A 13549-nucleotide genomic window follows, 5' to 3' on the forward strand; every position below is an offset into this window, starting at 1 on the left:
TTGTATGATGAACAACTATAATAGACTTAGCTCTTCTCAGCAATGCAACGATCCAAGAATATTCTAAAGGACTCATGATGGAAAATGCTCACCACATTCAGAGAAAGAATTATGGAGTCAGAATGCAGATCGAAGCAGAACTCTTTCACTTTTGTTTTTTTCTTTCTCATGGTTTTCCCTTTCATTCTGATTCTTCTCTCACACCCTGATTAATGTGGAAATATGTTTCCATGATTGTACATGTATAATATATCAAATTGCTGGAAAGGGAAGGAGAAAAAAATTAGAGTTCAAAATCTTACAAAGATGAATATTGAAAAGTATCTTTAAAGGTAATTAAGTAAAAAAGGAAAGAAAACCATAAGTGGAATTGTGAAGAGTTTGACATAACTAAAAAACAACAGAATGACAAAAAGTGACCATAGTTCACAAGAACCAAAAATAGGTTCAGTGTGAGAGAATGGAAGGGTTCAGAGAAGTTTATGCTTGGCAAATAGATTTTGGAAATTGTTCAGTTCCAAGAGAGGCAAAGATTTAAGATTTGATTGAACTTGAATAGGATTGAAATAAGATACAGGAGGAATTATACATATCAACAAACTGTGTATTAGATTTGTTAGAAAGAGGGTAGTCAAAAGGTTCTATGAAAGAGCACTGGTCCTGGTCAGGAGGACCATTTCAAGTCTGGCCTCAGATGCTTAACACTTACTAGCTGTATAATTCTGGACAAGTCGCTTAAGTTTAATTGCCTTTGGGATAAAAAAAAAAAAAAAAAAATTGCTAGTCATTATAATTAGGTAGGGTTTTTTAAAAGAAAAATTCTTATTTTTACTAATGTCTTTAAAAAAGAAATCACCTTCATTTCCTCATTTCCTAATCAATGAGCCATCCTTTGTAAGACAAACTAAAAAGAGAAAACTGAATATGCCTGTCTGACAGCATATGCTGTGTCTCACACCCATAGTTCCCTTCTCTGCAGAGAAGGAAACAAGATTCTTTCCCCAACTTTTCTCCAGAACAAGCTTACTCATTTTAATTATAAAGAATCCCATTATTTTTATGAGGGGAAGAGTTCTTTCTGTTTATATTGTTTTAGTGATTGTGCATATTGCTTTCATGGTTCTGTGTTGGGATTGCTGAGTGAGGACTGGGGTTGTCTGGATGGTGACAAGGTGAGAATTCAGGTTTTCTGGACAATTACAAGGTGAGAACTCAGGTTGACTTGATAGAGGGGGCAAGCTCATTGGCTGGGGTGGTTCTTCCCAGAAGCCCTTGCATTATCCCACGCCCATTCTCTGGGAGGATAAAAAGAGACAGCACTGGGCGCAGAGAGCAGATCGGCCTGGAGAAGGATAAGAGCTGGAGGAGATTCAGAGCCAGGATTCAAGAAGGAAGACTCTGAATTGCATCAGGCTTGACGGGGCTCTCTGCAGGAAGGGAAGTCACTTCTTTGGACAAGAGTTAACAGCAACTGCCTGGAGACAACGGTTCGTTACAGGAAGAAGAATCTGTCGGAGAGATTTGAGTAGAAGACACAGCAGATCTCTTCCCAGAGAGCGCGATCCAGCAGCTTCTAGAGACAACAGCTCGCTACAATTTGGCACCCAACGTGGGGCAAGGACTTTTGCTTATCCTGACAAGAGGAGCTAGACCAGACCTTCGCAATTTGGCGCCCAAACAGGGACAGACACAGTCCTGATTCTAGTGGAAAAGCTTCAGATCTAGATCTCAGTCTCTCTGACCCAGAACCGTGAGTAACGAGGAAACTTTGTTAAAGATTAAGTGAGCGTGCTAATAGATAAATAAGGAACTTAACTTGTTAAGGGCTAAACCAGGAATCTCTTATAGCTGAAATGGGGCAGATGTTAGCTATATTCAATCCCTGGACCTCAGCTGACTCAACCTCAGCCCCAGAAGCAACCTCAGCTCCATTCAGGAGTGGTACTATAGAGAGTATAATCAAGATAATTGAGGAGCAGAGTTTACTTGTAACCTGGGTACAGATTGCTAAACTCTTGGCTGCATTAAGACGTACATCCCCTTGGTTCTTAGAGGAAGAAAAGATAGATGTAGATAAATGGAAGCTAGTGGGATATGAAATGAAAGAATTTCAAGCAAAAAATGGGCCTCGTTCAATTTCTGCAGAAGTATTTTATATCTACAACATAGTTCAATTAGCCTTAAACTATCAAGCAAGTTGTAGGAGAAGGAAAAGTTTTAAAAATGAACAGAGGAGGAAGTGTGAGGAAAAAAGGAAAGATCAAGATCTTTCCCTAGAGCAAGAGGATTTAAATGAGGAATTATGGTATGATTCTCTTGAAGAAGCTTCAACCCTGCCTAGAGAACAGATTATTGACAGGCCCACATCAACCCCACCTTCAGAGATGGAGGAAGAAAGAGGGGAAGAGGCAGAAACACAAACAGAATTGCCTGTGAAGAAGCCTAAGCCTATGACAAGATTAGAAAAAGCATTGGTTAAAGCTAAGAGAGAAGGACAGGATATAAGTGATTTTATACATGCATATCCTGTGATTGAAAATACTGACTCTGTAGGTAAAAAAAGGAGAAGATATGCACCTTTAGATTTGAATAAAATTAAGGATTTGAAAAAAGGTTGTACCCTTTATGGGGCTACATCAGCTTATGTCAAAATGTTACTAGATGGTTTGTCTTATGAAGTCCTAACCCCGAATGATTGGAAATCCATAGCAAGGACATGTCTGGAACCTGGAGAAAATTTATTATGGCTTGCAGAATTTCATGAATTATGTAAAATTCAAGTCAGATGCAATTTGGAAATAGGAGTTAACACACAATTCACTTTTGAGCACTTGGCTGGTGAAGGTCGGTATGGAGAGAATTCGGAACAGATTAATTATACCATGACAATATATGAGCAAATTGCTAAGGCTGCAATAAAAGCTTGGGGTGTCCTCCCTGGACAGAAAGATCGCGGAGAGGCTTTCACTAAAATACAGCAAGGTCCCAATGAACCTTTTGCAGATTTTGTGGGACGTTTGCAAACTGCTGTCAAAAGAACTATTGGAGAAAATGCAGCTACAGAAATAATGACCAGACATCTGGCTAAGGAAAATGCCAACGAGATTTGTAAAAGAATTATATGGGGATTAGACAAAGATGCTCCTTTAGAGGAGATCATAAGACGCTGTGCTACAGTGGGAACAAATGCTTTTTACACCCGGACAATGATGAATGTGGAAAGACAGGGTCCCTCCTGGCAAGGGCCTTCTAGAGAAACTCGGCGATGTTTTCAATGTGGAAAAATTGGGCATCTAAGAGCTCAGTGTAGATATGGAGATACAGTGAGAAGACAGGGTGAGAGAAGACCTAAAACCCCATGTCCAAAATGCAACAGAGCACTCCATTGGGCATCAGAGTGTAGAATAATTCAGGGAAATGGGATGAGGGGCCCAGGTCCAGGGCCCCAGGCAAAAAAGACTTGGGGCATGATGGCAGCTGATGTTATACCCAAAGAGTCTTTAGAAGGCCAGGACTCTGATTTAATCAACCAGCAGAAAAGCAATCACATGGCAGAAAGGGATTACCTGATAAGTGAGTCAAAAGGCAATCAGATTGCAAAAATGGATTATACTTGGGGAGAATACAGGCCTTTTAAACCAACAGGGCTATGTCCAGTGCAAACAATTCCAATGTAATTGCCAGATGATGAGAAGAGATTTAGAAAGTGGTAAATAGAAGAAAATTAGATAGGTTAACTGCCTGGGGGAGAGGGTTTGCTTGTATTTCTTCAGCAGGAGAAGGAATCAGATGGGTGCCAACGAGTCATATTCGCCTTGTCCATCAGAGAGAGACAGAAAAAGAGAAAGATCTCAAAATAAAGGAGAAGATCTAAGAAACATCTGACACTGAAAGAGCATGGATAATAAGAAGACTGTTAAAGAACTTTAAAAACCAGCAGGAATCATTGGACTTCCTCACACAAGATGAGACTAATGGACAATGGACTTATGGACATTTATAAATTTTCAATTTATGATTATGATTATGTTATATACTTCTAGCATGTGTTATGTTACTATGTTACTATGTGCTTATGTAATTTATGTAATTATCTGTAATACTTCCCATATTGATGGATTTATGTTTCAAGGTCATGACTGTCCTATGTTCTAAATCAAAAGAAAGGGGGAGATGTTGGGATTGCTGAGTGAGGACTGGGGTTGTCTGGATGGTGACAAGGTGAGAATTCAGGTTTTCTGGACAATTACAAGGTGAGAACTCAGGTTGACTTGATAGAGGGGGCAAGCTCATTGGCTGGGGTGGTTCTTCCCAGAAGCCCTTGCATTATCCCACGCCCATTCTCTGGGAGGATAAAAAGAGACAGCACTGGGCGCAGAGAGCAGATCGGCCTGGAGAAGGATAAGAGCTGGAGGAGATTCAGAGCCAGGATTCAAGAAGGAAGACTCTGCATTGCATCAGGCTTGACGGGGCTCTCTGCAGGAAGGGAAGTCACTTCTTTGGACAAGAGTTAACAGCAACTGCCTGGAGACAACGGTTCGTTACAGGAAGAAGAATCTGTCGGAGAGATTTGAGTAGAAGACACAGCAGATCTCTTCCCAGAGAGCGCGATCCAGCAGCTTCTAGAGACAACAGCTTGTTACAGTTCTGCTTATGTCATTATCAGCTCATAGACATTTCTCTGAATTTTTCATATTGGTTATTTTTCCAGTGTAGTAATAGTTTAATATATTTGTATACCATAATTTTTTTTTTGTCCATTCTTCAATTAATGGCCAAGTATGCTATTTCCAATTCTTTGCTACTACAAAAGTGGTGATAGGAATATTTGCATGGGCGGTGGCGGGGAGAGAGGGAGGGGAGAACCTTCTGTTCTGCTTTTGACCTCCTTGGGATATATAGCATTAAGCTATCAATTGGTTGAAGAAATGAGTAGTCAGGTCTATTCAAGGTAATTGTTAATGGAATGGAAGAAGCTGCCAGAGTAGAGCTAGTTACATTCCCCTCCAAAAAAACTAAAGAGAACAAGAGAAATTCCAGTGGGAAGCAAAATGATTTCATGGATAACAAATTAATCTCAGAGTTAGACAGTCTTGAGTTTAAGTCCTGACTTGTATATTCAATGGCAGTGTGACCCTGAGCATGTCCCTTTACCTTTTAGATTATTTAGTCCCCAAACAGTCCAAGTCTGGGTATTTTTTTTTTCTTGAGGCAATTGGGGTTAGGTGACTTGCCCAGGGTCACACAGCCAGGAAGTGTTAAGTGTCTGATATCAGATTTGAACTCAGGTCCTCCTGACTTCAGGGCTGGTTCTCTATCCACTGCACCACCTAGCTGCCCCAAGTCTGGGTATTTTTGAAAGAGTACAGATATTCACTGGAATGAATTTCCTTATAAAGGAGCTCCCTGAACTAATGAAATCATAGGTGCAAAAAACCCCTCAAAACTCTAAAGAGACAGTCCAATTTTTAAATACACACATACACACATATTTACATACATACACACAAGATCTAACAATTGTCAAAAGACAAGTAAAGAAGAGTGTGGAAAAATAAGGAAGTTACTAAAATAATGTAGCAGAAGCCATGCCAAAAGACATAGGCAAGAATATCCTGAGAAAGATTCTCAAGTGGATCAAAGCACTGAAAGAATTTAGACAAAAACTGGGAAGTCCCATGGCAGTGGAGGTGGGTACGGCACCTGGTCCTGGTCAATATGACCTGGATTTAAATCCTGCCTCTGTCATGAATGGTCATATAAACATGGGGAAGTCTCTTCAACTTCAGAGAGCTCCTGAACAATTCTGTAAGATAGAGTGGTGAGAATTATTATTAGATGACTGGAGCAACTGACTAATGAAGTGGATAGAGAGCTGGGTCTCACAGCTGCAAAATTCTGGCCCCAGACTCTTACTAGCTGCATGACCCTGTGCAAATCACCTGTTTGTTGCCTCAGTTTCATGATCTGTCAAATAAGCTGGAGACAGAAATGGCAAACATTTCAGTATCTCTGCCAAACAAACCCCAAATGGGTTCCTGAAGATTCAGACACAACTGAAAATAACTGCACAACAAAAATGAACTGCTGATCTGGATGTCAACTCAGTCCTGATAAAATCTCAGGACCCTTACACTGATGAAATCATCCATCAGATTAGATACTGAAAGACACAGATTAGATAGAGACACTGAGACAGAAAAACAGAGATTAGATAAACAGACAGGCAACAATTCTTTCTTTAAAAAAATTCTTTCTTTAAAAAAATCACAAGAATAAAACAAGCTTATAGATTTTTTTTTAATTATCTGGAAGATCAATGCTAAAAATGGGAAGTTTCTGTTAAAATAATCAGTATGAAGATAGGATTAAGAGAAGACACTAACCACAGACTTTTACATAGTGGGAAACCAGATGGAAAACAAGCTTAGCAAACTGTAGCTCCTGAGGATTGGAAACCATGTTGATACAAATGATAAAGCTAGGACTTAGGTCAAAACACAATCCAACCTCAAGCCTGCTGACATACTGGAAAAGCTAGAAAAAGAGAATAGTTGACCTATTTTCTGATAATTATCAGGGATGGACACAGAAAGGTCAAAAGATCAAGGCATTCCAGAATAGAAGAGTATTAAAATAACGTCAAGACTGAAAGGAGGCTGATGAGGCACAAATAGGTCAAGGGCCTAGGAGAACAGGGGCGTGGAGGGGGGGCTTGTGTTAGCCTGAAAGACAGGTTCAAGGAGAATGAGATGCTGGAGAAAGTCAGGTTTCCAAAAATGCCTGGAGATCATAGGCTCATCCATTTTCCATTGAAAGGAGTCTCTGAGATCCAAAGTCCAAAATGTCTTAAATGCGAAATATAATTGAATATAGAGGGTTAAGAAAAATATGCAACAGTAAAAGGTTTCTGACCACATTGAACAAAAATTACTAACTTGTAATGAACCCAAGGTGTGTTTCTGGCCAAAGTTGCATCACTGGACTTCACTGCAGCCTGGGTTCTGAATATACTTTGAACCTTGCGTGCCTGAATGCTGCCAGAAACTCCTCAGCTCAGGTTCAAGATGGGGTAGAATAAAAATTTCTCTAGCGAAAAGGGTCCTGAGTGGAAAAGGTTAAGAAGCCCTGATCTAATTCACCTCTTTCATTTTTACAGAGGAAACTGAAGCACAGAATTGATTTCCCCAAGATCATATAGTGTTTAGCATTGTCAGGATTTGAATGCAGATCTTCTGATTCCAAATCTAGCATCTTTTCTATCATGCTTCCCCTTGGCCAATGGCTATTATATCTCTGTCTTCCCTTTAATGACAAAATTAGAAGAAAAGCGAAAAACCATGAAAGAGGGGGGGAAAAAAAAGAAAAGAAAAAAAAAAAAAAAGAGAACACAGCATGTGTTGATTTACATTCTGTTTCCATATTTCTCTCTCTGTTGAAAGATGGCATTTTCCATCCAAAGTTTATTGGGATTGCTTTCGATCACTGAACCATTGAGAAGAACTAAATTTTTAATAACTGATCATCATATTTTTGCTGTTACTGTGTACAATGTATTCCTGGTTCTGCTCATTTCACTCAACATCAGTTCATGTAAATCTTTCCAGGCCTTTCTAAAACCATGTTCATCAACTTTTTAGAGAACAATATTTCATTACTTTCCTATACCATAACTTATTCAGTCATTCCCCAGTTGATAGACATCTACTCGTTTTCCAATTTCCTTGTATGTGGCCTTCTTAAATTTAGCCACAAAAGCCAGAAGAGATATAAGATACTAGCTGCCATGTAGCTAGTAGATGGAAGGGTTAAGTGAAGGTTTTTTGAGGCTAGGTAAGATGTGGGCATGTTTATGGGCAGTAGAGAAGCCAGTAGACAAGGAGAGATTGACAATAAGTGAAATAGTGGTGACAGAAGAATTAATCTATTGCTGGAGATGGGATAGCAAATAGCCAGCCTTGGCAAGGAGTGAGGTCACATCTTCATTTGAGACAAAGATAAAGGAGATAAATGCACAAGGCAGAGAAGTGATGTGAGGAAGAAGTGGGAAACCGAAGCAAATGACCTCATTTTCCTTCCCCTCCCTGTAAAATGTGACATAAGATTTTTAATTGAAAGGATAAGAAGAGGGGAAGCCATGGAAAGTTTGAGAAAGGATTAAAAGGTTTGAAAGAACTGCTATGGAAAAGTGAGACAGTAAGTTAATAAGTGAGGTGTAGAAGGATTGCTTAGCCCCAGTGAGGGCCACATAATGTTTGCCATTATTTAAAGGACATTTTAATTCCTGAAAGCAAGAGATAAGAATCATAAAGTTGTCCCCTCTGGTCTCTCAGAGAGAGGGGGTACCAGGCTGCTCCCTTAAAGTATTAAAGTACAGAAACTGTATGTGGTCTTCAAGTTAATACCTGATCATTATTTCATTCATGGAAGAGAGAGGATCCCAAACTTTATAACCAAGGCTTAACCCCTTTCCCATCAGCTCCACATTGAACACCCATAGTAATTCTCAAGGAAATCCGTTTATCAAAGGAGAACAGCAAAACAAAACAAAAAACAATCAGAAACTAGGGAAGTTATATGCAGAAGAAAAAATATCAGACAATAATTTGGCATTCGAACAAAATGGCCGGCTCAGTGGAGTTGTGCTCTCTGCAGTAGAGTTGGAATGCTTGACAGATTAGTTTGAGAAAGGACTTAGTGTCTGGTACCTTATCCTGCCAGGTCATCTTCCTAAGACAATTCAAATGGAAGTGATTCTGTTTCCTGGCATGGCCCTGGTATGTTTCACGGGCACACAACAATGAGTTTAGCACAGTGACCCTGCCGACCTTCACACAAGGCAAGCACTCGACCGGCGAACAGAAAAAGTGATACAAGGACGCTCTCAAGGTCTCTCAAGAACTTTAGAATCAATTGTATGACATGGGAGACACTGGCACAGGACTGCCCAGCATGGCGTGTCCTCATCAGAGAAGGCGCTGTGCTCGAGGAGCAAAGAACTGAATTAGCCTAAAAGAAATGTGAGATGTGCAAAATTAGAGAAACCACCTCAACCATTAACACGGACTCTTCGTGTCTGACCTGGGGCAGAGCATTCTGAGCTCCTTTTGCTCTGATCGGCTACAGACACACTGCAGCTCCACTCTAACACAGTGATGTCATTTTGGTCCTCTTCGAGAACGAAGGACAACAGCCAACCAACCAGACAACACAGATTGAAGGAGTGCTCCTCCTGGGAGTAAGCTAACTCAATCTGGAGAGTTCTAGAGCCAAGGGAAATTGCCTCAAGTCTTTAGTGTAGCAAGCTGAGGATGGGGACATGATGGAGACACTCTTATGGTGTCTTGTTTCCAGAGCCTTGTCTTCAGCAACATGGTTGACAGAATCCAAAAAGAAACATCCAAAACCTAAAAATATCCAAGTGACTCCCAGAGCCAACAGTCCAGAAGAAACTCAAAGAATCTCCTGAGCATGAAGAGGAAGGATGCTCTCTTCCTCACTCAACTCTCAAGTAGGGGCAGGGAGGGCATTGCTATCTACCAAGGAGAAAAGAATCCCATTCCAATGGGCCTTGGGCCATATTCATGGGGAGCTTTCTACCTTTACAAATATCATCCCATTTGATCCTCTCTGGGAAATAAATCTATTATTATCTCCACTTTACAGATAATGAAACTGAGGCCCATTGGAGTCACACAGCTAGAAAGAGGCTGAGGCCATATTTGAATTCAGATCTTTTGGACTCCAAAGCCAGACAGTCCATGATGGTCTGGGATTCGTGCATCAATCCTTCATGCCAATTGACTCAACTCTAAGAAGGGGAGGGTTTTGGAGTGAGTGAAGGGGTCTTTTTCAAACAGTTCTACTTGCTTTCCCACTCCCCCGAGGTCATTGGCAATCAGTCTGGAACTGGAAGTCTCTCTGTGCCGGAAGATCCCAAATATAGAAGGCTCCAGGAAATAGGTAGGGGAGGAAGGAGGCCTAGGACAGCCAGAATCCCAGAGGTCCTTCCAGAATACCTGCCAGGTTTTCCCACTTCCTCTCTAATCCCACCTTTATACCCATGTTAGAATCATCATTCTTACTCATAGAGCTGGTTGAGTCATTGCTCAGAACCCAAGCAGGAATGCTTTGGTGCCCACTAAGATCCCTAATCTTTCAAAGTATAGTCATGTGGTCTTTCCTGCTTCCTCTTATCTTTCCTCCCTTTGCTCTCTTATCACTTGTCCTCACAATTTGAGCTCTCCTGCCTCCATGCATTTGCTCAAGCTCTTTCCTCAGCCTAGAACATCTTCCTTTTCCCTTTGCTTTTTGCTCCCCCAGCTACTGAAACCTCAAGGCTTTCACAGAAGCAATGCCCCCTCCATTAAGGCTAAAGAAATAGGTCTTTATTTAGCTCACTACAAGGGTGCTGGGCTTGTGAAGGGGAAAATTTGTAAGGAGGTGGGGACAACAAAATCACCAGGAGGCTGATCAGGCACAAGGGTCACAGTAGGAGGAGGATAGGATTTCAGAGTCTTGTCACCTTGGCCTTGGTCTTGGCCTATGTAGTCACCGCTCTATGAGATCAGAAAGCATGGGAGGGTTACATCTGGAAGGGATCTTAGTGGCCAGTGAGGCCCTCCCTCATTTTACAGAGCAGAGTCAAGAGGTAGGAAGTGACAAGAGATTACAACTCTGAAGCTGGAAGGGACCTTACAGGCCACTGACCCAATATCCCTGCCTCCTAAGGTGGTTGTGAGGTCAGATAAGTACTCAGTGGGCTCTCTGTAAATGCTAGCTGTTATTTGTATTATTTGTATATTGTATTATGTTATTTTGTATTCCTAGCCCAATGAGGTCTTAATAAATGCTTGTTGATTTATTGACTAAGATCACAGCTAATGATAAAACTGGGATTTGAATAAAGATCCTGATTCCAAATCCCTCTATTCCATCATAACACAGAAACCGCTGGGATTTATTCCTTCCTTCCAGGCAGCTTGCAGACCTCCCCTCCTTCCCCACCCACCCAAGCCCCCAGGGCTAGGGAGCTAACAATTTCCAGAGTGCATCACACCTACACCAGCACAGCTTCCACACCTGGGCAGCCTAGGATACATCTTCCCCAGCAGCAAGGAAACAGAAATGGGTCCACAGGTTATACAGGCTTCATTCAAACATTCGATTTGCTTCCTGCCTCTGATGTCATAGGCAGGGAGGTGCTGGGTAACGGCCAAAGGATGACTCCTGAGCTACAGCAGGGGGCTGGGAGCTTAAAGCACAGATTCAATTCCAGATATGGAGTGTTCTGGAAACAGAGCCGGCCAGAGGTGTCAGCCAGCAAGAGGGTGTGTGTGTAGAACAGGCAGCCCTTTTTCAAGAAAGATTAGACCTTGGTTTGGACTGCTGAACTACCTTTTCCTTAAGTCCTTATACAAATGTCCCCTGCTATTAAAAAAACCATTTCCAATTCTCCCTTCTACCTCCCACCCTCCAAGATTTCTTGGACCTCATATTGTCCTTTATTTTTAGTGTATCCTACTCTTTCCTTAAGACACCTGTGTTTGATTTCCCTCCTGGGAAAAATACATTTTATGCCTATTAGACTGAACAGAAGTGACAATGACAGGCCTCAGCAGTTGTTTGAGAGTTAGAGACAGGGAGGCATCCAGGAGGAACCCAAGCTCTGGAGCCTAAGGGTCTGGGAGGAGGAGGAGGATACCCTTGAATAGGGAAGGAGATAGGAAACATGCAGGGTTTTGGAAAAGTCAGGAGTTTTGGATATGTTGAATTTAAGGTTTTTGAAGGCAGTCGGATATTCAAGATTGGAGGCCAGTAGAAAAACTGGGGCAGGAGAGGGAGATCTGAGAATCATCAGCGTAAAGATGGTAAACCTTGTGACAGGCCTCACAGCCATAGGTGAGTGAGGGGGATACTTACCCCAAGCATGAGAAGGCTTCTCCCAGCACAATGAGAGGATGGGGACAGTTGTCTCCATCATTGAGGAGCCCAAGCTCATCCACCACGTCCGGGGCCATCTTGGGTCATCTTGGCTTTTGCCTGGACCCAGGACTTTGATGTCTCTGGAGAAGAAAGTGTGGGCTGCTAACTTTGTGCAACTGTACTTTTCTTCAGTCCAATTCAAATGGGAATCAAGATATCATCTCATAATGGGGAAAACAAAAGACAAGAAGCAGCTTAGAGAGGGCAGGGATGTCTTAGGTAAATTGTGTTTTCTCAGCCCCTAGCACACAAAGCACTTTAAAGTGATTGTTGAATGAATGATGTGGTTGAATGGGAGATGTCAATTAGTCAAAGCATTTAGAAAGTACCTACTCTACACTAACATTCTGTTAAAGGGTGGGTAAACAAAAAAAAAAATAAATAAAAGACAGGAGTAGGTCCCTAGCACATTGGAGAGAGCCCCGACCTTGGAGAGTCAGGAGAATCTGTGTTCAAATAGTTTGCCTCAGTTGTGGGGACTCTGGAGAAAGAAATGGTAAATCATTCCAGCATCTTTGCAAAGAAAACCCCCAAATAGGATCCACAGAGATTCAAATAGGACTTAAAAAATGATAGAACTACAGCAAAGAATAGGAAAATGACTAGATGCCTATAAATAGGGGAATTGCTGAATAAATTATGGAATATTATTATCCTATAACATGATGAACAAGCTGATTTTAGAAAGGTCTGGAAATATTTACAGGAACTGATGCTGAGCGAAACAAGCAGAACCAGAAATACATTGCACACACACAGCAAGATTGTGTGTTGAATATTTAACATGTATTGGTAAACCTGCCATCTTGGGGGGGGGGGGGTGGGGAAGGAGGGGAAAAATTAGAAGAAAAGGTTTGGCAATTGTCAATGTTATAAAATTACCCATTAAGAGATCTGGTAAATAAAAACTATTAAAATTAAAAGAAAAAAAAAAAAGATTGTGTGTTGATCAGTTATGGTGGTTCAGTGATCCAAAGCAATCCTTATAAAGTTTGGATAGAAAACACCATCTGCATCCAGAGACTGCAAGTAAATCAACACATGCTATGTTTACTTTTCTTTTCTGTTTTTTTTTCCTCTCTCTCTTTTTTGCCCTTTTGTTCTAATTTTTCTCCCTCAATATGATTCATAAAGAAATGTATTCTTAAAAAGTTAATAATCATGTATAACTAAAAAAAAAAACCCAAAACAATAAAAAAGTAAATGACAAATTAAAAAAAAAAAATGATAGAATCACAAAAGTGAGCTTTTCCTAGTCCTCTTTAATCTCATTTCTTTCCCTCTGAAAGTTCACCCAATTTATCCTATTCATATGTATTTCATGTGTTTCTCTCCATTAATCCAGGAGATCCTTAAAGGACAAAGCCAGTTTGGATTCTTGTTTTTCCCTTTCTTTGTCTCCCACCCTTTAACACAGCATCTGACACCCAATAGGTGCTAGCACATGAAGGTTGCCTGCTGCCTGCTACAGGAAAAAGAATGCTTGACTTGGTTGGAATTTCAGGTCTGCTATTTATCTGACCTTGTGTTAAATCACAACTTTCCAGTTAGGTCATACGTAAAA

At 41.0% G+C, this 13549-nt stretch overlaps 1 long non-coding RNA gene across 1 annotated transcript in view; it reads right to left on the reverse strand.

The window, feature by feature from the left end:
* The window catches only part of LOC141540276 (uncharacterized), a 30320-nt gene that overhangs the window by 13925 nt on the left and 2846 nt on the right, over nucleotides 1-13549 (reverse strand). Inside the window, exon 2 of the long non-coding RNA XR_012481511.1 lies at nucleotides 11923-12065. This is a non-coding gene — a long non-coding RNA (uncharacterized LOC141540276). The remainder of the gene's footprint in view (nucleotides 1-11922; nucleotides 12066-13549) is intronic.

Source organism: Sminthopsis crassicaudata, chromosome 4 (genome assembly GCF_048593235.1).
Source record: "Sminthopsis crassicaudata isolate SCR6 chromosome 4, ASM4859323v1, whole genome shotgun sequence".
NCBI lineage: Eukaryota > Metazoa > Chordata > Mammalia > Dasyuromorphia > Dasyuridae > Sminthopsis > Sminthopsis crassicaudata.